The sequence below is a fragment of the Chelonoidis abingdonii genome, chromosome 25, assembly GCF_003597395.2.
Source record: "Chelonoidis abingdonii isolate Lonesome George chromosome 25, CheloAbing_2.0, whole genome shotgun sequence".
Taxonomy (NCBI): domain Eukaryota; kingdom Metazoa; phylum Chordata; order Testudines; family Testudinidae; genus Chelonoidis; species Chelonoidis abingdonii.
Genome location: NC_133793.1, coordinates 21089531 through 21116242, shown reverse-complemented (window position 1 = coordinate 21116242; position 26712 = coordinate 21089531).

Here is a 26712-nt window from a genome sequence, read left to right as displayed (position 1 = left end):
GGGTATTCACCCATGAAAGCTCACGCTCCAAAACGTCTGTTAGTCTATAAGGTGCCACAGGATTCTCTGCTTCTTTTACAGATCCAGACTAACACGGCTACCCCTCTGATACTTGACACCGTGTGAGCTTCTTGCCCTGGAAACAGTCTGCTCCAAGGGAGAGGAGGCTCCCCAAAGTCCTGACTGGCTTTGTGGGGAGCAGTTCCAAAGCATCATCTGGGGGCTCCATGACAAGCTCCACCATGTTCCCCCTTAGTTGTCCTTGCTAAACATGTCCGTGCTGCCATTCCTGGAGCCCAGGGGTTCTGTCGTGGGAGGATGGGATGCCAGAGGAAGAGACACAGTGAAAACTGTTCTCAGTGAACACTCTGAATTGGATGATGGCAGATAGGAGGCAAGTTTGTCTCTCAGATGGCTTTGGTCTGCTTCCACTGACTTTCTGTGACACAGCAGGTGGTGTAATCAGCCAACAACGAGCCCTCGAATGCAGATTGCAGTTTAATCCCCTCAGTAACAACATAAGCATGCAGCATTTCCTACAGAACATATGTGCCAAGGACTCCCAGAGACTCCAGGAGGAGCTGGAGTGGGCCGTGCATTTCCAGATGACACATCCGTCCCAGCCAGGCCCTGTTTAAAGAAAAGAGCTCAGCTCATGCATGAATGTCTGCTCTGCTAGCTCCAGCATGAAAAGCCAGTTTGCAATAACTGCGCTTCCTGTAGCAGCAGGGCCAGTCGCATCAGGTGACCTGAAACCTGCTTGTTGTATGTTGTTATTGTCAATATATTATGACATCATAAGCCCTGAGGACACAATGGGGATGCCTACACTGCAGCTGGGAGTGTGCTGCCAAGAGCGAGTAGACAGACATGTTAAAAATAGCAGAGGCCACTCAGGAAAGCCACGTGAGTACAAACCCACCTAGAACCCCTGGCTGCACACTGGAACAGCAAGTCCAAGCCACTGCCAGGGCCACCCCCATCTCCATGGCTCTTCCTAGCTTGTGGAGAGCTAGTGCATGTCTGTCTACTTGTGCTGGGAAGCACACTCCCAGCTGCTGTATACAGAGACCCTGGGAAGTCACAAAAAATCACATAGATAATCTCAGGAAGGAGCCCAGCTGGTCAGAAAAATATTCATCTAGTTCACTAAGAATGGCAACGGACAGGAGCCTTTTTCATTTCATTAGAATATTTTTTTTTTTTTTTTGGCCAGAAAAGCCCTGTGAAAAAGTAGTTTTGTTTCAGTAGCAGGAAAATGCTTTTCCTTAAAACTTTTTTCTGACTGGGAAAAAGAGGGAGGAAGCTTAAACGTAAGAGAATGTCGCTTTCTTCCCACCAAAATTAAATGAAATTTTTCACTTTAAAATGTTTCATTTAAAAATGACAAATTTGGATCAGAAATGTTTATTTTGGTCCAAAAGCCATTTTTTGGTGAAAGTGGGTTGGCTGGAAATGTCACCCTGGCCCCCTGAAAGGATTTTGTGGCTCTTCCATGGGTCTAGAAAGGGGCCAGAGGGAGCAATCCCTGTGTCTCTTCCACCACAGTAACTGCAGCCTCACTGGGCCCAAGCACCCAGCAGCACCAGTAAGAGGGGCCAGTAAAGTCCTGAAGGGGCCTCTCCAAGGCCTATCATCTCATCCTCTCCCTCACCTTCATCGGCATCAGCAGAGTCTTTGGGGTCTCCCTCATCACTGATTGCATCTTGGCGACAGCATCACAGCCCAGTCTCAGTCCCCAGCCATACTAGGGCCTGCTGGAGCCTGGCCATGGTGCCACCGCCATGCAGCACAGAGCTGCTCTGCCCCAGGAGCTCACAGCTGTGCCGCCCAGAGCATTGCGCCGGAGCAAGCCAGCTGAGGCTGCGGGAGAGGGGGAACAGCGGGGGATGGGCTGGGGCTAGCCTCCCGGGCCAGGAGCTTGGGGGCCAGGCAGGACAGTCCCACGGGCCAGATGTGGCCCACAGGCCATAGTCTGCCCACCTCTGACCTAACTTTTATTGAAACCAATGGGGCATCAGCCTCATATAGGCCTAGTGCCCATCTATTACAGGAGCCCCAGGATAACTCAGGCCTAGCCCCATACTTGAAGCCTCTGGGCATGGTCACACTGAGCCACACAGAAGACACCCAGTTGAGCAGGGGGAGGACAGAGCAGGACGGAGAAGTACGCCACCGGGAAGATGATGACCTTCTGCTCTCTGCCCAGATTAGATCATGGGGAATTTATCAGTGCTGTTCCTGGCCAATGTTTTTCCCCAGCCTTAGATGAGGTCACCAGAAAGCAGATTTTTGGCCAGTACCCGGGACAAGGGGGTGGAAGGACACGATGTCATGCTCGGTTACACACTGTGGGGACACTGTAGAGACAGGGTGGCTCTAGGCATTTTGCCGCCCCAAGCATGGCAGGCAGGCTGCCTTTGGTGGCTTGCCTGCGGGAGGTCCCCGATCCCGCGGATTCAGCTGCAGCCTGCGGGAGGTCCGCCGAAGCCGCGGGACCAGCGGACCCTCCGCAGTCATGCCACCGAAGGCAACCTGCCTGCCGCCCTCGCGGCGACCAGCAGAGCACCCCTCACAGCTTGCCACCCCAGTCACACGCTTGGCGTGCTGGTGCCTGGAGCTGCTCCTGTGTAGAGAGCAGATACAGAAGTGATGGCTGATAGGAAGAGGCACAACAGGATCTCCATACAAATGCCAAGCAGCCTAATGTTAGCCCAACATAACAGCTGTCCGTGCTCCATTGCTCAGGCGCACAGCATGGCACTCATTAGCTGACAGCAGCCCGGCTTGTTTTCAGGAATACTGAGCTGATGAATAACAAAAATAGGAACCTGACAAATAGGTCCCAGAAACCTCAATTCCAGCCCCACATGCCCAGCTCTGGCGCTGGCTCTGAGTCATGCAGCCTATTCCTCCCCCAGTATCATTCAGAGGGGAGCAGCAGGGATCTCTTCCCAGCTCCAACCCAGGGGCCTTCCTCAGCTAACAGGCTCCCAGGGTCTTTCCTGCTCTCCCCAGGGGCTGATCACTGGCACCTTGTTATTTCTCTGCTTCTGTGCGCTGAGGTCCAGGCCCTGTCGGGAAGCAAATGAAACAAGGCAGGCCAGGCACACTCAGGCCGCCCAGAGAGGTGGGGGCAAGTAGGAAAATTTGCCCCAGGCCCTGGGCTCCACAGGGGCCCCCACAAGAGTTTTTCGGGGCCGCTGGAGCGGGGTCCTTCTCTCGCTCCGGGGCCCCCAGAAAACTGTCACTTGGCCCAGGCCCCCGGAGCGTCTTCCGCTCTGGGTCTTCGGTTAGGGGTCTCTTACAGGAGCAGGTGGGTGTGGTTCTGTGGTTTGCGAGGTGCTGCAGATCAGACTAGATGGTCATGATGGGTCCTTCTGACCTTACAGACTATGAGTCTAAGGCCATGTCTACACTATCACTTGTGTCGGCAAAATTTATGTCGCTCAAGGGTGATAAAAACATCCTCCACCATAAGTTTCGCCAGCATAAGAGCTAGTGTGCACAGGCTGTGTCTGTGGGAGAGCTTCTCCCACCCACAGAGCTACCACTGCTGTGGGGTGGTTTAATTATGCCAGCAGGAGAGCTCTCTCCCATCAGCAGAGAGCAGCTACATGAGAGATCTTTCAGCTGTGCTGCTGTAAAGTCACTAGTATGACATAGCCAAGATGGGTTCCCAGAGAGAGGTGGTTTCTCTGCTGGACCCATCCCCTGCTCATTCTGTGTCACTCTTTGGTAGGATCAGCCTTCTCACATCACTGAAGGCAGTTTACTGCTGCTGTAAGAGCCTAGATTGAGACACTGAATCCTCCACTGCAGGGGTTTCAAATATCATCTTTGTGCAGACTGTTGTCATGGGGACTCCTCCCCACACCCCTATGATGGGGAAAAACTGCTCCCCATTCATGGCTACTCAGCCCCACCTCTCCCACTCACAATTCCTCAGCTCCACTTCCCCCTACTCATGACTGCCCAGTCCCACTTCCCCCATTCATGGTTACCAGGCCCCATACGCTTTTGATTTTTCCAAAACAAAAATTCTGAATTCCTGGCCCACGAAAATTTCAGAATTTTGACTTTTTGTTCCAGTTTGGAATGAAAAAATAATCTCAGTGTTGGCATTTCTCAGGGGCTGGGAATATCAGTTCCAACCAGCTCTGGTCAATGGCTCTGTAGCTAGGAGTGCTGAGAAAGAAGTCAGGGCGAAATGCTGAAGGGAACAAAGGCAAAGACAAGAAGCTAGTGCTCAATGCAGTGAGGCGTGAGGGGTCACAAAGCTGGGGAACAAGCAGCCAGCGTGATGATCCCAGCAGCAGAGGTTTGAGGGGATCAGGGCCAGAGAGGAAGAGACCATAGGATCCCAGGCCTAAACAAGAAGCTAGGCAGCCAGAAAGACACAATTTGTATGTTGGTGAGTGGACAAAAACAGCTACACTTGACCCAGCCTGTGGGTGTGTGCAAAGCAGGGCCGGCTTTAGGTCGATTCACCCGAATTGGGCCCCACAAGCACGCCTAAGAGGGCCCCAGGCCATAAAGAAGAGCACCTAACTTTATACTTTTTACTCACGCGGCAGCAGTTCGGGTCTTCGACGGGTCTTCAGGGGCGGGTCCTTCACTCACTCAGGGTCTTCGGCGGCATTTCGGCAGCAGGTCCTTCAGTGCCACCAAAGACCCAGATCGCTGCCAGGTATTCGAATTGGGCCCCGCACTTCCTAAAGCCAGCCCTGCTGCAGAGGAAATGGGCTGCAGGGAAGATGGCACCAGCATATGGGAGGAGGATGGTGTCCACAGTGACAGAGGAAAGGGGAGCAGAGGAGAAGCCAGTGGAGAAGAGCCAAAGCTTCTTTTGGCCATTGTGACCCAAGACACCGACAAGGGGCATAGAGGGGGAGCCAAGGGGTCACAGGGCTCGCCCGAGTCTGGTGTGCACATTCTACTTCACTGAAGAGTTTCATGTGAGGTCTCAAATAAAAGCCAGTGTCACACTGGTCATCAATACCATTGTGAAATGCGTGTCTGGTGCATGTGTAAGGAGTTTTGGATATCTACTGACAATTATCTTGAGGTCAGTATCTAGGGATTGGTAACCAGCAAAGGGGAGGACCAGGTTTTCTGTAAGACAAGAAATGGTTCTGTATCCGGCTATTTACGTGTGTAGCTCACAAGCACCTCCTCTGCCCAGTTGGAACAGAATGCTAATAAACGGTTGTGAAAACTTCAGAGAGAAAAGTAACAAGGAAAGAGAAGAGGCCTATCTTGAGGTGCTCATCATCCTAGGTTTGCTCTAGTGTATCTGGGGGATGACGGAGCCAGGCTTGGCTGAAAATACTGGCAAGACCTTTGGGTGAGAGAAGTGTCTTTAGACAGGCAGGTAACTGGTTATTAAAGTTTAGTGTCTGGAAAGACTGTTATGATTTTGTTTTATCTGTAACCATTTGTTTCCAATGTTCTTATTCACAATCACTTGAATCTCTGGGCTGGGATGATAAACAAATTCTTGCTTTCACTCTAACAGCTCTGGGGCTGCATTTCTCTTTAAACCTGAGCTGAATCTTGCAGGTTGGTGTGCGCTGTTCCCGTGGGGACAGCTGCCCTGGTAATTCAGTGAGTGTTCAGTGGCTGTAACAGGAATGCTTGGAGGGGCTGGGGTCAATGATGAGCTGCCAAAATATTAACAACAGGTTCCCTCCTCCTCACCTCATGAGGAGTTCGTGCCCCTCCCCGGGGGGTCATGCCTCATCCAACCCCCCATGTTCTGTGACACCACCCCGGGGACCCCTGACCCATTCCCCCCCTTCCCTGTCCCCTGACTGCCCCTTGCCGCCCCATCCAACCCCTCCTCTCATTCTTGATGGCCCCCCGGGACCCCAGCCCCATCCAACCACCCCTTCTCTCTGTCCCTGACTGCCCTCATCACCTCATCCACCCCGGGATCCTTGCCCCCATTCAATCCTCCTTTTCCCTGCCCTCTGGCCACCCTGACCCCTATCCACCCCCCTACAACCCACCAAACACCCCCTCCCTGCTCCCTGCCCCCTTACCACACTGCCTGGGGCCGGGACAGGGTCCGCTTGGCCGGCACCGGGACCGGTGCCACGGGACCCGACTCCCTGGGCTGGGCCAGAGTCGCTCGGCCGGGACCAGCCTGAGCTGGGGGTGCTTGGCCAGGACCAGGCAGGAGCACTTGGCTGGGGCCAGGGGGAGCCGCTCAGGTGGAGCCGGACTGGGCCGCGCGCGCCATCCCGCCCCCTCGCTTACCTGCCTGCTGCTTGTTTCAGGCTTCCCGCGAACATTTGATTGGCGGGAAGCAAGGGAGGGGGAGGAGAAGGAGGGCAGAGCATTCAGGGGAGACGGGGAGGTAAGCTGGGGCCAGGGGCCGGGTGGACAGCTGCCTGAGCCTTTGTTAAATTTAAAAGCTTTTTAGAACCAGTTGTCCTGGAACAGCCGGTTCTAAAAAGGCTTCTAAATTTAACAACCGGTTCTTGCGAACCGGTGCTAACCAGCTGGAGCTCACCACTGGCTGGGGGTGGTGCATGCCTATCGCTGACCTGTACAGAAAGCAAGGCCTGGTGGCCTGGCCTGTGTTGCCAGTTCATTGTCCATTCACCTTTGGTTATGTTGATGTAGACTGTCATGCCAAGAAAGGATGAATGAATGGAACTGTGCATGTGTGTCTGTGTATGTGTACACGTGTATCTACATGCATGAGCCTGTGTTTGTGTGTGTCCCTGTCTGTGAGGGTATGAAAAATGCAGAGTGTGAGAGGAGCTGAGAGGTGTGGCACACACACATACACACTGAAGCCAGTTCCCCTGGCTTGCTGGCTCCCTCTCCCTGCCTGGGGTAGCGAGCGCTCATGGGCTGTGCACTACCTGGGCTGCTGGCTTAGTGGGGGGAGCCCCAGCTGCTGCAGCGGGTTTTGATGCTGTAACTTTTCTGGTGCCTCCTGTGCTGCTGGAGCTTGTGCTGCTGTCCCCACTGTATTTCATGGAGTGAGGAGATGCTGCATGCCAGGCACCACACAGAGACATGCAGCAGCACTGGCTCCACAAGCACTGTGGAACGGCGTGGCAAGGAGGAGGAGGAAGTTGGGAGTCAGGAAGACTGCTGGCAGGGGCCTGTCCTGGTGCATTAAGTTAAATGTGCCAAGCCTCGCCCCCCGACCATGGCACCCATTCAAAAGCCTGGCCCTGTTTGGCAGGGCAACGCCCCCCTGCCCTCCCCAAACTACGGCCAGGCAAGCCCGTAGTCAAGTTCCCCTTACTCTCTCTTGAAGCTTCTTGCCTGAGTATTCTCCCACAGTGATTCCTACTGGGCCCTGTGTCTCTCATCCAAGCAGAGAGCTGTGGAAGCGCGGCCCTGCAATGTGCTGTCCCGTCAGAGACCAGTCACAGTCGCTGTGCGGATGATCTGCAGGTGGATGTGCTCAGCATCCTATTACTCAGGGCAGTGTCCTGCGTTATCCTTAGTGGGCAGAAGTCCCTGGCACAGGGGTTACTAGCTGAACCTACACTGCTTTGACCCCTGGCTGGCAGTCTGTGCAGCCCAGGGGTCACCCCATAAAACAGTCAGGAGGCACATGCCTGCTGGTGCATGAGACCTGATGCTGTGTGGAGGAGATTACCATGAAATAATGACATGACTGTCCCCTCATCCCTGCAGTGGTGGCCCCTTTGGTCTGCAGAGAGGCTGAGGAGATGGAGTGTTCTGCCAAGGGCAGGCATGCAGCACTTTGGTAGGGTGCAGTGCATGGGAAGCATGCAGTGCTAACACCCTCTCTCTGGAGAGACATGCGGTATGTGCTGTGACCCAGCAGTAGGTGTAGCGGGGGCCTGCAGAGACCTGACTGGTCATATGATGCTGGCTGGCCCCAGTTCAACATGACTGTGACCCAGAGATGAGGCACTTCCCCACCACCTGCCCTTGTCACAAGGGAGCTTTGTCTGGGCCTGCAGTGGGTGAGCTCCTTGGCATTTGTGCATGTGACCCCATGGTGGGCCCAGTGCTGCAAGCCTCGGGCAGGCACAGAATTTGCCCCCCCCCCGCCCCCCACGGCCCCATTGGTCTGGCTGCACCTGCCACCCCGCACCAAATATAGAAGTCAAACTACTCCTATTATGGCTTGTCTGCACTACAGATGCTACAACAGCACAGCTATGGCACTGCAGCTGAGCTGCTGGAGCACCATAATGTAGACACTTGCTACAGTGACAGGAGGGGGGTTTCCATCGCTGTAATTAAACCGCCCACTCAAGAGAGATAGCTAGGGCAACAGGAATTCTTCCACCAACCTAGTGATGTCTCTCCCAGGGGGCTGATTTTTTGCTTTTTGCTTTTTCTGTTTTTTCTTTTCCCTTTTTCCACTCTGTAACTTTCAAAAACTTCCTCCAAATTTGGAGAAGTTACTGAGGGGCAAAAGGAGAAATGAAACCCTGTCACTTTGCCATGCGATAACTTTGCCAAAGTCCAGGACATTCTGAAAAGTCATAGAGTGGAAAAAGGCAAAAAAAGAAATAGGAAAAGTGAAAACACTCAAACATAGTGACAGGTCATGACCTTGCTCTACTGCCTAGGGGAGGAGGGCTAGCTCAGTGGTTTAAGCATTAGCTTGCTAAACCCAGAGTTGTGAGCTCAATCCTTGAGGGGGTCATTTAGAGAGCTGAAGCAAAAATCCACCTGGGAATGGGCCCTGCTTTGAGGAGGGGGTTGGACTAGATGACCTTTTAAGGTTCCTTCCAACCCTGATATTCCATGAAAAGGGGAAGTTCTGAACAGATTTCAAAAGAAAATTTCAGTTCCAATTAGAACAGTTTTGATGCCAAGCAAAACAAATGTTTCAACTTAAAGCAGAATGAAGTTAAAATGCTGTTCAGTTGCTTTGCTCAGCCATTTTCCCATGAACATTTTCAAATAAAAAATATTTCATTTGAAATTTTCATGGCAAAAACAAGTCTTTGGAACTGCTCAAATCTCCTTGCTCCTGGGAGCACTGGGGCAAATCCTGGCAGGTTTCCTGGTAGTTCTTATTGTAGGAGCTCTCGCCTCATCCTAATTGCCCAGAGGAGAGGGCAGGGTGTGACTGAAACCTGAATACTTTGCTCAGGGAGGTCACAGCCCTGATGGTAGCAAGGAGACGGGGGGTTGCCTAAATGGGGTTGATGCAGATAAGGATCTGCACAGCAATGACACAGGGAACAGGTGTTGCATGTAATCAACTGCCTTGTGTGACAGCAGAGGAGGCATTGACCAGTCTGTCAGGTCAACACCTCATGGACGAGTCTTCAAGAGCTCACAGGAGACCCAGCAACAGTCCCCTAGGCCAGGTTAGGGCTGTGATGTTGCATTCTATATGATTTCATGTAAGTATGCTGATGAGTGTGAATATAATGTAACTAAAATATGCTTCATGCAAAAGGTCTCTTGTAAGGTATCATTGCAAAGCCTATAATCTACAGAGCGTGTTCATCCTATTTGTATAAAGGTTTCACTCTTGTAACTGAATCTAGAAATTGAAATATAACTCTGAGGGCCTATTGTAATTATACAAGTGTGGGCCATTAATGGTGGTTTGGAATCTTGATGGCTCACATCAACCAGGACAATTGACTATGGATGGCTCTGTTGGCAGGCAGGACTTCCTGTGAGTCAGGCTGGGAGGAATGAAGGCTTGGGGTCTTACAGTGATATGTGATCATGTCACCTGAACTGGAATCTATCTTTAACCTCACGTTTTTCCATTGAGAAGGAGGGGTGGGAACCCAGAGGGATAAAGGATTCCCACCTTATGCAAAAGATATACAAGTGAGAGGAAATCCCCTAGCTACCACCTCAGCTGGAACAAGGGCTGTGCCAGGGGAGAGGATTGTGCCCAGACTAGGAAGGCGTCCAGTCTGTGAAAGAAATTTATTGAAACATCTGAGGGTGAGATTTTATCTGTATTCAGTTTCGTTATTGTACTAGGCTTAGACTTGTGTGTTTTATTTTATTGTGCTTGGTGACTTACTTTGTTCTATCTGTTACTACTTGGAACCACTTAAATCCTACTTTCTGTATTTAATAAGATCACTTTTTACTTATTAATTAACCAAGAGTATGTATTAATACCTGGGGGGAGGCAAAGAGTTGTGCATATCTCTCTATCAGTGTTATAGAGGGAGAACAATTTATGAGTTTACCCTATATAAGCTTTATAAAGGGTAAAATGGATTTATTTGGGGTTTGGACCCCGTTGGGAGTTGGGCATCTGAGTGTTAAAGACAGGAATACTTCTTAAGCTGCTTTCAGTTAAGTCTGCAGCTTTGGGGCACGTGGTTCAGACCCTGGGTCTGTGTTGGAGCAGACTGCCATGGTGGGTACTTGACTCGCAAGCTGGCAGGGAAAGCAGGGGCAGAAGTAGTCTTGGCATATCAGTTGGCAGCCCGGGGCTGGTTCTGTGATCCAACCCACCACAGTGGCATAGTCGAGCAAGATCTATGCATAGCTGATTTCTTTGAGATATTGGTAGTGATTTTAAGTGAGTTTTAAGTGTGGTGGCTGGAGAACAGACAAAGTGGTTACTGGTTTGTTATTTTCTGTTTGATTATTTCGGGTAAGGGAAGTAGGGACAGAAAAGGAAGCAAAATAAGTAAGAGTGAAGATCAGAACAAGCTAGAACTGTGCGGGTTGCAAATTGCCCAGAAAGGCTAAACACTGGGCGCTGCAAAAGTCTCTGTTAACTAAGAAGCCCCTGAGCTGAGTGCATCCCAGTTTCAGTGAACTGTGGACGAAGATTCTCTGCAGCTTGAGGTCTTCAAACCACAATTTGAGGAATTCAATAACTCAGACATAGGTTAGGGGTTTGTTACAGGAGTGGGTGGGTGAGATTCTGAGGCCTGCGTTGTGCGAGATTCTGTGGCCCGTGTTGTGCAGGAGGTCTGGTAGATGATCATAATGGTCCCTTCTGATCTTAGAGTCTATGAGTCTATGAGTCTATGACCCAGCACAAGAAAGCAGGCGCAGAGGTAGTCTTGGCACATCAGATGGCAGCCCCCAGGGGGTTTCTGTGAACCAACCCGTCAAAAGGGCCACCTGTATTCATCTTTGAGGGCCAGATTCCACCACTCTCACTGCTACTGAGCAGTACCTCAGTCCCATTGAAATCAATGGGGTTACTCAAGGAGTAGGGAGGCATGGGGGGCATGCAGGCTCAAGTGCCCTCCCACCCCCCCGGTTTCTGCTTGGCCTGCCAGGAGGTGGGGAGAAGGGAGAGGAGCTCTGTCCTCCTCCTGCTGCACTTGCCCCTCCCAGCATGCTCGGCCCCTGTCCCTGGCGGCCAGGGAGTGGAAGGGGCAGGACCAGCGGCTTTTCATGCCCCCCGCTCTGGGGTTGCTACTGTATGCAGTGCAGCGGCTGCCTGAGAGAGCCTAGCTGTGGAGGTGGCGGCAGGCTACCGCCCTCCTGGGCCTGTCCGTCGGGGACAGCGGCCAAGCGAGCCAGAGTCCCCTCTGCCCCCCCCCGGGACGTTGCTGAGCTAGCGGCAGAGTGAGCCAAAACATGCTCTCTGCCACACTGGCTGTTGGCTAAGGAGCTGCTCTGCAGGAGGTGGGAGTCTGGGAAGGAGGGAACAGGAAGCTTTTGGGGTCGGGGCAGCCAGCATAGCTGCTTTGGAAATGGGTCAGGAGGGTTCATATGAAGCAGGAAACTTCTTGTGTTTCCTCTCCCTTAGCACCAACCCCACTCCCTCAGCTCATAGCCCTTGCTGCACCTTAGCCAGGTGTGCCCCTAGTCCCCAGACAGCAGACACACAGCTACCCAAGGCGGCACAGTGACACCTGAGCAAGGGCAGGGCAAAGAGACAGAACACGATCAGCAGTCCCATAGGCTAGGGCTAAGCCCTGCATTGGCAGAGTGCTGGCTCTCCCCACCCACTGACTTCCCTGACTGTTACCCTCGTGCCCTGCGAGGTTCCCAAGGACAGGGAGAAAACCGACCCCAGATCATATTGTCCCACTCCGAACAGTGATCACTGCCAGTGGGGGGCTTTTAGGGCTAATAGGCCCTAGGATTCATAGTAGCAGGGCCTGAGTAACTGCTGGCAGGTTCTGCTGCAAGTATACAGATTAGGAAAGATTTATACAAATCATCTGGAGAAAGGATGCATGCTGGGTGTGATATCCCAGAGCTTCCTCCCACACAGGGGGCTGTCTGTGTCTCTCAGACTCCCCCCTGCTCCATATTGCAGCTGAGGAGGGTGGAGCAGGGTAACCCGTCAGCCGTTTCCATTGCCTTTGAGGGGTTAATGTTGAGCCAGTGCCCTGAGGAGGAATCTGGGGCCAGGATTAGGAATCTCACTTGGCTCCTGTTCTGGCTGGGCAGAGCATTAACCCTGAGGGAACTGGGCCTAGTCTCTATGGCACTGCCAACTCCCTCCACGCAGGCTGTCCCAGACAGCAGTGGGAGGCTGTGCTAGTTGCCAGGTGGCACTGCTGAACAGGCCGTTAAAAGTCTGTCCGGTGGCACAGCAGGGCTAGGGCAGGCGCCCTGCCTGCTGTGGCTCCATGTGACTCCTGGAAGCAGCAGCATGTCCCCACTCCAGCTCCTAGGCATAGGGGCAGCCAGGGGGCACCCAAAACGCCAGCTCTGCAGCCAGAGGTGTAGCGAGCGTCCTCCGTACCCTCCGACCGGAGGGGGCCCCGCAAGGAAGGGGGCCCCTAAAAGTGGCAAATAAAATGTAAGGTATAACTAGGTAAGTGACATTTATTGACGCTATTGCACAGTCCATGTCGGTTTTACTGACAAAACCGTGAAGTCATTATGATACATCATAATGCTATTGGCTACATCAGTTGTCTGTCGGTCAGTTTCGAATTTTAGTTGGACCCATTCAAAGAATGTGTATTTGCGTGATAATGGGGTTGGCGGATAAATGTTATTAATTTAGTTGTTAGTTTTTTTATTGTTTCCAACGCAGAAGCGTGCTTTGTGATGTCTAAGAGAATGTATACAGAGAGCAGCTAGTAACGAAAGGCAGCAAAAGATGCCGAGAAGGAACTTGAGAAAATTCCAAAGTTGTCAAACATATTTCGCACTGCAATCCAACGTACAGGTACAGGCACAATGAAACGGACAGCGTAGCACGACGAGTCATATCCAGAGGTATCCAGAAGTGCTTCAAGTGAGGTCGAAGGTGAAGCAGTTGTTTACCAAACAAACTGTGACAGATATTCCAGCTGCTGCCGGGAAAGAAGTATCTTGAATCTGAACCACTGACTGATGATCCAGGAGATTGGCCGTCTATAATATCGGACAGGCAAGTGTGTGACATTGTTGCACGTGGCCCACCGCAGCAGAATGAAAGTTACAATTTCCATTTAACGAGGAAAGATGGAGGTTCACAAGTACTCAATTTCTATCGAACCATGGCAAATGGCGAGAAAATAAGACATTCAGGTTAAATGTACTCAGTTCAGAAAGATGCCCATTTTTTGTTTTTGTTGTAAATTATTTGGCACTGGTGACATATCGCTACATCGTGGAACATCTGTTTGAAAGCACTGTCAAAAAGACTTCAGCAGTATGAAACAGGCAAAGGTCATCAAGACTGTATGGTGAAATGGTTTTGACCTTCGTCAGGCCATAGAAACCGTACATCTATTGACCAACTGCGAATTGCAGGCTTTCTGAAGAAAGAGATTCTGGAGAAATGTTGTCAAACGCATGGTTGATGTCGTTATTTTCTTGTCCGAAAAAACCTTGGCATTTCGCAGAAGTAATGAAAAGCTCGGCGATCCTTCGAATGGCAACTTTTGGGACTGTTTGAATTGCTTGCAAAGTATGATACTGTCCTCAGCGAACTTTTACAGAGGATTAAGAAGGCAGAGACAAGTTCAGTACCTCAGTCCACAGATCCAAAACGAGCTGATTCAACTTGTTGCCAGTAACATTCAAGAGGCCAACATAGCGCAGCTTAAAAAAAGCAAAATATTATTCAGTATTTTGGCCTGTACTCCGACGTGTTCACATGAAGAACAGATGTCTGTGGTGTTACGCTTTGTTGAATGCAACAGTGAAGATGGTGTCACATATTTGTGAAGCGTTTGTTGGTTTCTTAATGTTCATGATACAACTGGTGAGGGCTTTATTGGAAGCGTTTCTTGAAAAGGCAAACAACTTAGAATAGACATTGCTGACATGAGAGGCCAAGCTTATGATAACAGCGCAAATATGAGAGGAAAGAATAAAGGAGTTCAAGCCCGCATGCTAGAAATAAATGACTGTGCCTTGTATGTACCATGTGGAGCTCACACTTGGAATCTTGTGATCTCAAGACGTGGCAAAGTCATCGAAATATGCCGTTGACTTTTCGGTAAGGGGCCCCGGACATATGTTCGGAGGGACATGTCTTTTTGCTACAGCCCTGTCTGAGCTTACCCATTGGCGGGGGAAACATGATCAATGGGAGCTGTGAGGGTGGCACCTGTGGATGGGGCAATGTGTAGAACCGCCTGGGCTCGCCTCATGTAGGAGCCAGAGAGATGACATGCTAGCTGCTTTGTGGGGTAAGCGCTGCTGGAACCTGCACCCCTGACCCTTTCCCACACCCCAACCTCCTGCCGCAGCCCCAATCCCCCTCTCGCCCTCCAAACCCCTTGGTCCGAGCCCCACCCCAGAGCTCACAGCCCCAGCCAGAGCCCTCACCCTCCCATGCCCCAAGCCCCTGCCCCAGCCCAAAGTCCCCTCCCACATCCTGAACCCCTCATTCACAGCCCCACCCCAGAGCCCACACCCCCAGCCCAGAGCCCATACCCACTCCCACATCCCAACCCCCTGCCTCAGCCCGCAGCCCCCTCCCATACTCTGACCGCCTCGGCTCCATCCCCCAGCCCAGAGCTCCCTTATGCACCTCAAACCCCTCATTCATGGCCCTGCCCCAGAGCCCACACCCCCAGCCAGAGCCCTCACTCCCACCTGCAACCCAACCCACTGCCTCAGGTCAGAACCCCCTCCTGCACCCTGAACTTCTCATTTCTGGCCCCACCCTGGAGCCTGAACCCCCAGCCAGAACTCTCACCCCATCCCGCATCTCAACCCCTGAGCCAGCCTTGTGAAAATGAGCGAATGAGTGAGGGTGGGGAGAGTGGGCAAAGGGGGGGGATGGAGTGAGTGGGGGCAGGGCCTCAGAGACAGGGCAGAGGGTGGGGCAAGGGTGTTTGGTTTTGTGCAAGAAGAAAGTTTGCCCAGCCTCCTGCCCAGGTTGTCTTTGGGTACGGGGGGTCTTTCAGGCAGCTCAATCTCCTCACCAGATATCACTGGGTTACCTATATCTACTGTAAACCTCTTCCATGTAAACCTCTTCCTTGGGGCTGTGCGGGAGCTGGGAACTACATCCTCATCCATCGATGCCCAGTGCCCCAAGCCCATCCTTGCTCACAAGAGCAGGGGGACAGAGCTGGGGAGATTTTCGATGGGATAGTTTTCCATTGGAAAATATTTCGAAGGACACCCAGTGGGTTTCCTGCCAGCTTGCCCACCTGCCTCCTCAGCAACCTGCCTGGTGCTGCGGGGGAGCTGGCACATCCAGGGCTCCTGGCTCCCCGGATCTTGCCTGGGAGCCTGTAGAGAACCAGGCAGAGGAAAAGATGTGCTAGTGAAGGAGAAATAGAGCTCAGGAACAGGTTTGCAGAGTTGGAAAATGAGGAAGGGGCACAGCAGGTGGTCGCTGCAGTTGAGAGAACAAGGAAGAAGAGAAAAGCAGCTATTCCTATAGGAAGAGGGGAAGAGTCAATGGAGACAACACCAAATGTGAGCCCAGTAGGATACGGGATGGGTTGCGGAGGATTGCAAGGGACAATAGAAATCGAGAGGACTTACAGCCAGAGGGAACAGGGGATAGACCAGAGAATCGCACTATCACCAGGAAAAGGCAGGTCTGTGTGATTGGGGACTCCTTACTGAGAAGAAAAGACAGGCCTGTAACTGGAGCTGATCCGGAGAACAGAAGGGTGTGCTGTCTGCTGGGTGCTAAGATACGGAATGTGGACCTGAGGTGGAAAAGGATCCTAATGGGAGTGGGAAAGAATCTGCTTATTGTCCTTCATGTGGGAACGAATGATATGGCTAGATTCTCACTGGAACCTATCAAGGGAGACTATGCCAGGCTGGGAAAGACGCTTAAGAAAATTGAGGCTCAGGTGATCTTCAGTGGGATTCTGCCTGTTCCTAGAGAAGGGCAACAAAGGTGTGACAAGATTATGGCAATCAACAGATGGCTCAGACAGTGGTGCTATAAAGGAGGGCTTTGAGACGTACGGCCACTGGGAAGCAATCATGGACAGAGGACTGTTCTCTCGGAATGGACTTCACCTGAATAAGGAGGGAAATAGACTTCTAGGATGGAGGCTGGCACAACTGATTAAGAGAGCTTTAAACTAGGAATTAGGGGGAGATGGTTGGGAGATGTCCAGGTAATCTCCACACCAGAATTTAACACTGAGAGGGAAGAAAACAAAGTAAGAAAGGATACAGCCGTGGACAGGAGAATGGACATAAGGAGGAAGGGTAGTGTAGATACCAGTCTAATAGATGATACTGGTGGTAGAATGTCTGTGCCTAATCGGGTAAAGAATGTCAGTGAAGCCAAACGGCAAAAATTAAGATGTTTGTACACTAATGCGAGGAGCCTAGGTAACAAAATGGAGGAACTAGAGCTACTGGTGCAGGAAGTGAAACCAGATATTACAGGGATAACAGAAACAAGGTGGAATAGTAGTCATGACTGGAGTCATGACTGGAGTATTGAAGGCTATGTGCTGTTTAGGAAAGACGAAGGTAAAGGTGGTGGAGTAGCATTGTATATCAATGATGAGGTTAACTGTAAAGAAATAAGAAGTGATGGAATGGATAAGACAGAGTCTGTCTGAGCAAAAATCACATTGGGAAAGAAAACTACTAGAGCCTCCCCTGAGATACTGCTTGGGGTGTGCTACAGACTGCCGGGATCTGATTTGGATATGGCTAGAGACCTCTTTAATGTTTTTAATGAGGTAAACACTAATGGGAATTGTGTCACCGTGGGAGACTTTAATTTCCCAGATATAAACTGGAGGACAAGTGCTAGTAATAATAACAGGGCTCAGATTTTTCTGGATGCGATAGCTGTTGGATTCCGTCACCAATTAGTTGAAGAACCAACAAGAGGAGATGCCATTGTAGATTTGGTTTAGGTGAGTAGTGAGGACCTCATAGAAGAAATGGTTGTAGGGGACAACCTTGATTCGAGTGATCATGAGTAATTCAGTTCAAACTAGATGGAAGGATAAACAAAAGTAGATCTGGGACTAGGATTTTTGATTTCAAAAGGACTAACTTTAAAGAGTTAAGGAAATTAGTTAGGGAAGTGGATTGGACTGAAGAACTTGTGGATCAAAGCTGAGGAGCCGAAATACCCTTCAGTCAAAAGGAAAACAATTCATAGCCAATTTGTAGACCAAACTGAAATATGAGCAAGCATCATAGAGAGCACGAGCATTCGTGGCATATAGACTAATCAAGTGGAGGTGACTTTCTAGAGGTTACTACTCCTATTGTCTAGAGCCGCAGGTTAGTGGAAATTTCCAGGGAGGTCAGTATTATTATAGCAGCAAGCAAGTAGAGATAACGGTTTAGTATCAATAGGGGGTGAGCGGCCTTTTACAGTTTAAGGGTTGACCAAGGGAAGAAGAGGTGATAGTTAAATTAAACGCGAAAGCAACAAGAGTGGAAAGATGTGGTGATACAGCAAGAAACTACCTTATTGAGCGTAAGAACATCAGTATATTTGGGGATGAAATTGAGTGATAGATAAAATGGAGATAAAGATACATCTCGAAGAAGAATTACACACATTAACCTTAAGGTTAGTAGAAATTTAACAAATATAAAAATATAGTAGGCGTTGTCTTTTGAACGTCGAGTAAGAATTTTTAGACAATACAAGAGAATATAGATAAGGACATTCACATGGAGAGAGAGAAAGGGTTGAGAGTAAGTATATGGAAATGGATATACATCTATACGAAGCAATTTCTCTCCATATATATTTATCAAACTTAGAGTACATATCCACATCTATAAATATAAATGAGAGGAGGATCTACTAGAGAATAAGTAATGAATGCAAAAATTTGCAACTATAGAGGAATATGAGTAAGGGTAAAGTTTCAGTCACTGTTTATTCTATAATTATATAACTCCCTATCATGGAAACTTTATTCTCTTAATATATAAATGTAACACAACTTATCATAATAGTAGTGTATCTAATTAAATATCTTTGGAGAGTGGTCCTATGAAATCTTCAAATTTCCATAGAATATTAATAATGAATGAGCACATGAAATGTGAAGCCATTCACAAAGAATTTTGAATAAATCAGTAAACTCAGGTTTTACCATATTGAACTGGAAATGCTAACATTAGTTCCTATTTAAAGTATAAGGGGAGAAAAGTGACCATAGTAACTAAGGCTTTATGTTGTTGACCTCCTTATAATGTACTAGGTCTTGGAAAAAAAATGGAAGGAAAAGTTATTACAACGATTTGTGAGGCAAGGTAATGTTTCCGTAAGGTTGTTTTTTGGAAATTACAACATCGTTTTACTATAGATTTATATTCGGCGCAACGACCAACTATTTCCTTTGTAGAGTAAGTAAATGATCTTTGACTAAGAATGCAGTGGATCTAAATTTCGTTTGTTGGCATTTCCTCGATTGTTTCCATATTGAGGTACTCTAGTTATACGGTTCCTTCACATGGATTATTAGTTCATGGAAAAGATGGTCAATATGAAATTGAATGGTATAGAACTGTTAAAGGAACTACAATGGTAGCGAAAACTGACCTGTAGGCTGAAGAGGTTACTAGTGAGATTTCCTCAGGGATCATTTTGAGACAATCTTTATTTTAATGTTTTTATCTACTGACCTTGCACAAAAAAGTAGAATGTGCAATAAAGTTGCGGGGATGAACAACTGGGGTCATGCTAACACGAGAGAAGACCGGAAATCAAACGAAGATCTGGTTCCTTGTACACTGAAATAATAATTTAGGATGAAATTTAATAGTAAAAGTGAAGTCATCCATTAGGGATAATTCAAGATTTTGGTTATAAATTGGGACACATCAGTTAAGTAACAGAGGAAGGAGAATGACTCGGAGTATTGGTTGATCCCCAGAATGCGTGAAGCTGCAATATATATGACCGTTAAAAAAGCTAATGTGTTTTAGATCAGCAGTGGAGATTTTCATAAAGATAAGGATGTTAGTACCATTATAACAAAGCACTGTGAGACCTCATCAGAATACTTCAGTTCTGGTTCCCAGTTTAAGAAGCCGATGCAATGTTGCAAAGCTTGAACGTTAGCAGTAGAATGATCTTATCTAATTGAACTTCGTGTCGAGGAATGAAAACTGTTTAACACAGATTGCGACTTGATGATCTTGGCCTTGTTTAAGCACCCAAAAAAGCTGGAGGAGAGAAGATTATCTCTTCTAAAACTTACTTATCAATGGATAAATTATGAAGAGAAGTTGAAGTAGGCATTATTAAAGCTTTATTATCTGAAATGTATGCATCACAATACACATGAATGTATAAATTAGACACATGAAAGTTTAATTGAAAGTTATGACATACCGTCTTCTCTGAACCATTAAAGGTCGATAGTCTGACCAGCCTTCTGCAAGGTGAGTTGGTGGGTGCATAAATAAGTATCTCTGCTTAAAGATCAGCTTGATAAACCAGTTATTGAGGGTTGGTTTAATTGATGGATATGCTAATTGTGGCAATTATATTTGGCTTGATTGTATCTTTGAATTATTCATATATAATGCCCAAGTTGGCTCTGTGGATGCTATGTTACATTGTCTCGGACTCATATTGGCCTGTGGCTCGATGTTCTGATGCTATGCAAACTTCCATCTGCGCCCGCCCTGCGACATCCTTCTTAAGCGCCTCTCCCCCGCCCTCTGCGTAGAGCGCCCCACCTCGTTACTCTAATTACTCAAGGTTGTTATTACTATATAACAATTTTGGATTAAAATGAGCACAAGGAAGTTTAGATTGAGAATAGACAAGTTTCTATTGAGGATTAAAGTTCTCGGATACAGATTTCCAAGGAAGAGTGGGCAAAAACATATCTCGCTTCGACTAAGCTGATAATTTTTAGGAGGATGTATATGATGATACGTGCCTAACTTTGCAATTAATTGTGGCAATTTCATCTTTTGGATGATATCCAGCAGGTAAGTATAGTTGCCAGTGTGCTGTCGGATTATTTTAGATGGGATCTGGCTTTACTCACACGAGAATTTCTTTTTCCTCTGGTTGCCTCTGGTATTCTTATGCCAGATGCCAGTGTTACGTCTGATCGCCATGTTTGGGCCGTTGGTAAGAATTTTTCTTCATTTGGTCTAAGATTGCAGAAGCCTCGGAGAGATTTTTTCGCTCTTCCTCTGCAGCATGCACTTGGGTCATTTGCTGGAGGATCTGCATTCTTGAGGTTCTTCAAACCATGATTGCGACTTAGTTAACTTATATAGTTAGAGTTGTTCCAGGAGTGGGTGGGTGAGATTCTGTGGCTTGTGTTGTGCAGGAGGTCAGACTAGATGACCATAATGGTCCCTTCTGACCTTAAGTCTATGAATCTATGAATCAATGGCACTGAAACATTCCCACTGCGGGGTTGTTCAAGTTCTCAAAACAAAATATGGAAATGGCCTCAGTTTGGCCATTGAGGATGAATTTGTTTTCCAAAACCTCAACAGTTTCTGCAGCAGTGAACTTCACCTTCCCCCAGCATTAGGGCTCGTCTACACTGAATGGTAGCGTCAACGGGAGGGGTTCTCCATGGGTGTAGGTGACACACCTTCTGAGACTTCTCCCATCGACATTGCGCTGTCTACACTGGATGTTAGTTTGGTGTGACTGCGCCACTCAGGGGTGTGGATTTTTCACACCCCTGAGCAGCATAGTTATACTGACCTAAAGTCCTAGTGTAGGCCAGGCCTTAGAGTGCTGGGGCTGTGTCAGGATACAGCTGGTGTGTCAGTGTCTGCGGCCTGGTCTACACTAAAAGGTTAGGTCTAGCTGGCTATGTCGCTCAGGGTGGGATGTAAAAAGTCCACACCCAAGTAACACAGTTAAACCAACCTCACCCCCAGTGTAGACAGCACCACAGGCACCAACTTTCCTTGGCATCGGTGGGTGCTTGCGCCCCCCCCGGCTCTGCCTTGACTCCACCCCCTCCCTGCCCCATTGGACCCCTCCCCAAATCCCTGCCCTGGCCCTGCCTCTTCCCCGAGTGCGCCGGGTTCCTATTCCTTCCAACTCCCTCCCAGCGCTTGCCGCGCAAAACAGTTGTTTCGCAGCGCAAGCACTGGGAGGGGAGGGGAAGAAGTAGGATGCAGCGGTGCGATCAGGGGAGAAGGCACAGGCGGAGGCGAGCTGGGGCAGGGGGGCAGGGCAGAGAGCAGCTGGTGGGTGCAGTTTTTCATGACGTTGGCGCCTATGGACAGCGCTAGGGCGATGGGAGAATTTTCCCATCCACCTAGCTTCCTCTCTCGGGGAGGTGGATTACCTGCGCTGACGGGAGAACCCCTGTTGGCGTAGGGAATGTCTACACTGCAGCGCTAAAGCCTTCTTTACACAGAACTTGCTGGGTTTAACAAACACTGGTATTTAACGTCTGTTAGTCTATAAGGTGCCACAGGATTCTCTGCTGCTTTTACAGATCCAGACTAACATGGCTACCCCTCTGATACTGGTATTTAAATGTACTTAATTTAACCAGTCCAAACCCTGGGATGGAGGCACTGCCACTACTTTACAAACAGTTTTTATCCATGTAGCTCATCAGCCCATTCGGGGTTCACACAGGGGTTTGTACCAATTCAAGGAAACGGATGTAAAACGAGTTGCAGTAAAACTGGTGCAGCCTGTGTGCATAAGGCAGGTCTGCAAAGAGGCCAAGGTGCTGCGGGTCATCCCCTGGGAACTGTTCACCGTTTGGCTGCTGATTGTTCCCTCCTGCAATATTTACACAAGCCTGGGAATGGCCACTGGCCAGTGACAAAGTGTCAGCAGCTGAGATCCATTCTGGAGCCACTTCACACCTAGACAGTGCCAGGGCGGGCTCTAGGCACCGGCAAGCAGCCCTTCTCAAGGAGCAGCATTCCGGCTCTTCGCGATGGCACTTCTCAAGGAGCAGCACTCTGGCTTTTTCTTTTCTTTTTTTTTCCTTGGGGCGGGCAAAAACCTGCAGCTGGCTCTGGACATTGCAGCTCTCAGTCCTGCCTCCCTGATGCATCCAGAGGAGCAGGCCAGCCTGGGGCTGAGACACCCTGGGAGCTCGCCTGCCTCCCTCTCATGGCCCCTGCTATGGCAACAGCACCATTCTCAGCTCCCCACTTTCTCAAGAGACAGCCAAGGGCAGGCACGGTTCCTGCTCCTCAGACATGCCCACAGTTTCCCCATGCATCAAATGCCTCCCATGCTTATAAAACACTCCATTGACTTGCCCCAGCTCCTTGTTGCCCCCTTCCTTCCCCCTTGAGCCCTCCTCACCTCTGCCACAGAAGCTGTCTGTCCCTTACCGGGATCTGGCCAGAGCTGTCCCTGCAGCTCCTGCTCCCTGGCTCCAGAAGGGCCTGGTCATTGCATTCGGGTTCATCAGTGCTTGTGTTTACTCTGGTCACAAACATTTTTAATGTCTCATTTAAGCCACACATCCTGGCCTCCTGCTAGTGTTTCAGCTCATGGATTTTCATCTCAGGCCTGTAACTGGCTCCCAGAGGCAGAAAAGGTGCACAAAAGACACTGGTGTAAATCAAAGGCCAAACTAAAGGGGTTTATTGAGGCCTCAGCTTTTCAGCTGTCCATGGCATGTCCGATCCCCTCAGTCCTTCCCCCAGCCCTGTGCCTCCCTCTCCCTCACTGTTATTTCTGTCACTCTGTAGCTGAATGGTTTCCTCTGTGAAGCAGATAGGAGCTGCCAGGAAGTATGAGTCCAGACCTGGCCCTGCTGAGGTCAGTGGTGAACATCCCCCTGACTGGAGCAGGCCCCATCACATTGCACAGCCTGGCTGTGCCCTCCCTGCTCCCCTCTATTTCTGCCCGTCCAGGGACAGAGGAGCTCAGTGAGGTCAGGTGAGAAGTTGCCGGAGTATTTCTTGGGGATGAATGAAGAAAATGCAGCTGGGCTCATTCGGAAAGGCTGTGCACTGGGGAACCCTCCCTTTGCAAAGGGAGTAAACAAGGGGACAGAGGGAAAGCAGCTGAGCCAAAGTCCATGGAGACAAATTCCTGCCTGAAGAGACTCCCCTCGCTGCCACCTCCCCTTTCATGAAAAACAACCCTAGCGCTGCAGGGAGCAGAGCAGGAAGTGGCCAGCGCATGAGGCACACTATTGGCCCAAAGGCTAGTAAACAAGCAGAGCGATTGAGGAAGTTTGCACCTCCTTTGTGTGTATCTCTGCCAAAGTCCAAAGGGGGAGGGGCTTCCAAAGGACACTGGAAGAACTCCAGTGATGTTATCTGCCCCCCACAGAACCAGATTAGCTGAGAGGGGGAGTTGTTGTTTATGAGCATAGCAAACTGCCAAGGCCGGCAGTGGTGAAGTGGTTAGAGCAGGGGGACAGGGACATCTCAGGTCTATTGCTGACTCTGCTGCTGAGTTTAGACAAGTCATGTAACTGTTCCAGGCCTCAGTTTCCCCAGACTGTAAACATATCCATCTTTTTACAGTTCTGCAGACTCCTTTGTATAAGAGCAAAGCTCTATTCAGTTACTGTCAGCATTAGTGGGAAGGCTGCTGCCATGACTGTGTGTGTGTGTATGTTTGCGTGTCCATGTGCACATGTGTGCTGCCTGCATATACATCAGCTATGTGCACATAGTGCAGCAGAGATCCTCCAGCCAGAGTTGAAGATCATGTGTAGCTTTCACCATTTTTTGGCATCTTTGCTCCAAAATCAAAACAGGAAAAAGGAAGCATAAAATATCTGGTTCCAGAGAAGCTGACGAGCACTTGTGACAAGTCCACACTGGCCCTGAGGGTAAATAACTTCTCAGTGGCTGTTGGGCTCTATATGGGCTGAGGCTCCATACACCTTCTGTGAGAGGAGCAACCCTCCAGGCCTTTCACACCATTAATCTCCAACCAGTGCTCTTGCATTTTATTACGTTTCTAATGTTGTGCAGTTAGGATGCAGGAACTGCAATCAGCGGCTTTTGATGCTTCCATTTTTCATCCTGTGGAAACCAAAATCCCTTCTTATCGGTCATAAATTTCAACCTCAAATGGCGAGTGGGAATAGGGTGGTGCTAGGCCTGGTGCTGGGGGACTCCCTGTCGGGCCCTGACCTGCTGTGACTGAAATCAGTGGCACTCAGTGGAACTGGACCAGCCAAGTGCAGTAGAGGTCATTGGCCAGGGTACTCCCAGCCATCTCAGGGCACGTCTCACAAATCTCCTGCCCCTAAGTTCCCTTTGGCAACTACCTGTGCCACAATATGCAGCCAGGCCTCTGCGAGGAGGGGGAGATATTCTGTTATCCTGCCCCCTGCCCACAGCTGTGGAGGGTCCAGCCCCCAGTGGGAAGGAACAGACCGTGGGGACACCATTTGAGGGAGGACGTGCCTCTGCCTAATCGCAGTGTCCAGCTTCCAGGGTGGAAGGAAGGAGCATGTGGATCACCTGGCCGGGCCCCTCACGCAGGCTCCAGCAGTCTTCAGAGCAGCCTCCCTGTCCTGCTGATGCTTGGAGAAGGCATCTTCCCCCACCCCCAGACACCCACCCACCCACCCACACATGCCCTCCTTAGTTCATTCCTTTGATCACTGGCTGTTAGTGCAGATGGGGTTGGGGGATTGCAGAATGTTTGGGGAGTGGCTGCTCCACATCTTCACCAGAGAACAAGGGGATTCACACATAAACCAGGACATGCCTCACTGCCATGTGACTAGGGAGACCAATCACATCCCCACCACACCAATGGCACAAGTTCACAGCCAAATGCAGTCCAGTGAGCAGGAAGAACCACAGGATCTGAGTTGGGTCCTGAACCATCTATGGCTGAAAAGAAGGCCAAATTAGTGTAGTGACTTGTGTACAAGAATTCCGTCGGCTCCCTTCAGAACCATCAGTTCTGGCAACAAACCCAAGCTGCATTACCCAAAATGGCAAGATTTTTGGTGCTCTCATAGAACATGACCCAAGCTTTTCTCCTCATACTGCAACAAATCAGGTGCTAAACACCTAGCCAGCCAGACAGGAAGGGTCTGTTGCTGCTGCTGCTGACGATGGTTAGATTTGTAGTGTGGTAGCACCTACAGGCCAGTCAGTTTGACATCCATTGAGCTGGGAGCTGTACAAACACAGAAAATAATGGTCACTGCCCCAAAGAGGTTACATACTAAATGACCATATGTAACTGGGGGGAGGAGATCAGGAGGCAGGGCACAAGAGACAGGGTGACCAAATTAATAGGATGTGGGTGATTATGCTCCTTTTGGGAGGAGGGATCCCAAGACAGATATACCTGCCTGGGTGTTATCAGGATGCAGTTTTCTGTGTTCTTTAGGGACAAGGTGAGTCTTGGACTGGACTGCAATGGAGGGGAGGCGAGGGAATGGTGGGAAATGTGTTTTTCCATTTTAAACATTATGGCAGCTGTGGCTTCTTCACCAGGAAAATGGTCACCAACTAGAGCTGCCAGTTGTGGCTGGATGTAGTCCTGGAGGTTTCATCACATGACATAATTTGTAATTAAAGATTCCTGGAGACTGCGGGACAATCCTGTCATCAGCTTGTCTCAGCAGCAGGGAGGGGAGCCGTGGTGGTCAAAGACTAGGAAGGATGATTTGACCAATAGCAGCAGTATTCACTGAGAGTTTGAGCAAGGAATTTCGGTGTCTCTAGTGGACTGCTAGGGAGCTCGGATCCATGTGCTTGGAGCTTGTGAGGGACAAGCCCCTGCCTGCAGATCTCTGCATCAGATATGCTTGAAGTCACTACAGGCTCACAAGTGAGTGTCCGACTTTCCTCAGCAAAAGAGAACAGTCCCCAGGGGGAGAGGATACTAGATTGAGGCCCTCATGCCCTGTGCAGTGTTCTACATTTTGGATCCTGGGTTTCATCCGTCAGAGCCGATAATTTGCTAGTGCTAGAAATGCTGAATTATTGTGCACTATAGAAGAGCCAAAGGGAACCTCTTGCACTGATAATACAGCTTGGCATGGAGGAGGGGAGAAGAGGTGGACCCAAAAAGGAACAAGTGGATGGGTCAGACTTAAGAGGTAACTGGCCCTGTATGTTATTAACCGTGAGAGGAGGTTTCCCTGTGGCATATGCAGCACTGGACCTGGGACATTAGAACCTGGTCTACAATGAGGGCAGAGACAGATGCATCATGGAGGTGAACGCCTGGCTGCGAAGATGGTGTCGCCAGGAAGGCTTTGGCTTCCTCGACCACGGGATGCTATTCAAGGAAGGACTGCTAGGCAGAGATGGCATTCACCTTTCGAGGAAGGGAAAGACCCTATTTGCACACAGACTGGCTAACCTAGTGAGGAGGGCTTCAAACTAGGTTCGACAGGGACAGGTGAGCAAAGCCCACAGGTAAGTGGGGAACATGAAGACCTGGGAGATGGGTGGGAAACAAGAGGGAGCGTGGGCTATAATGGCAGAGAGAAAGGA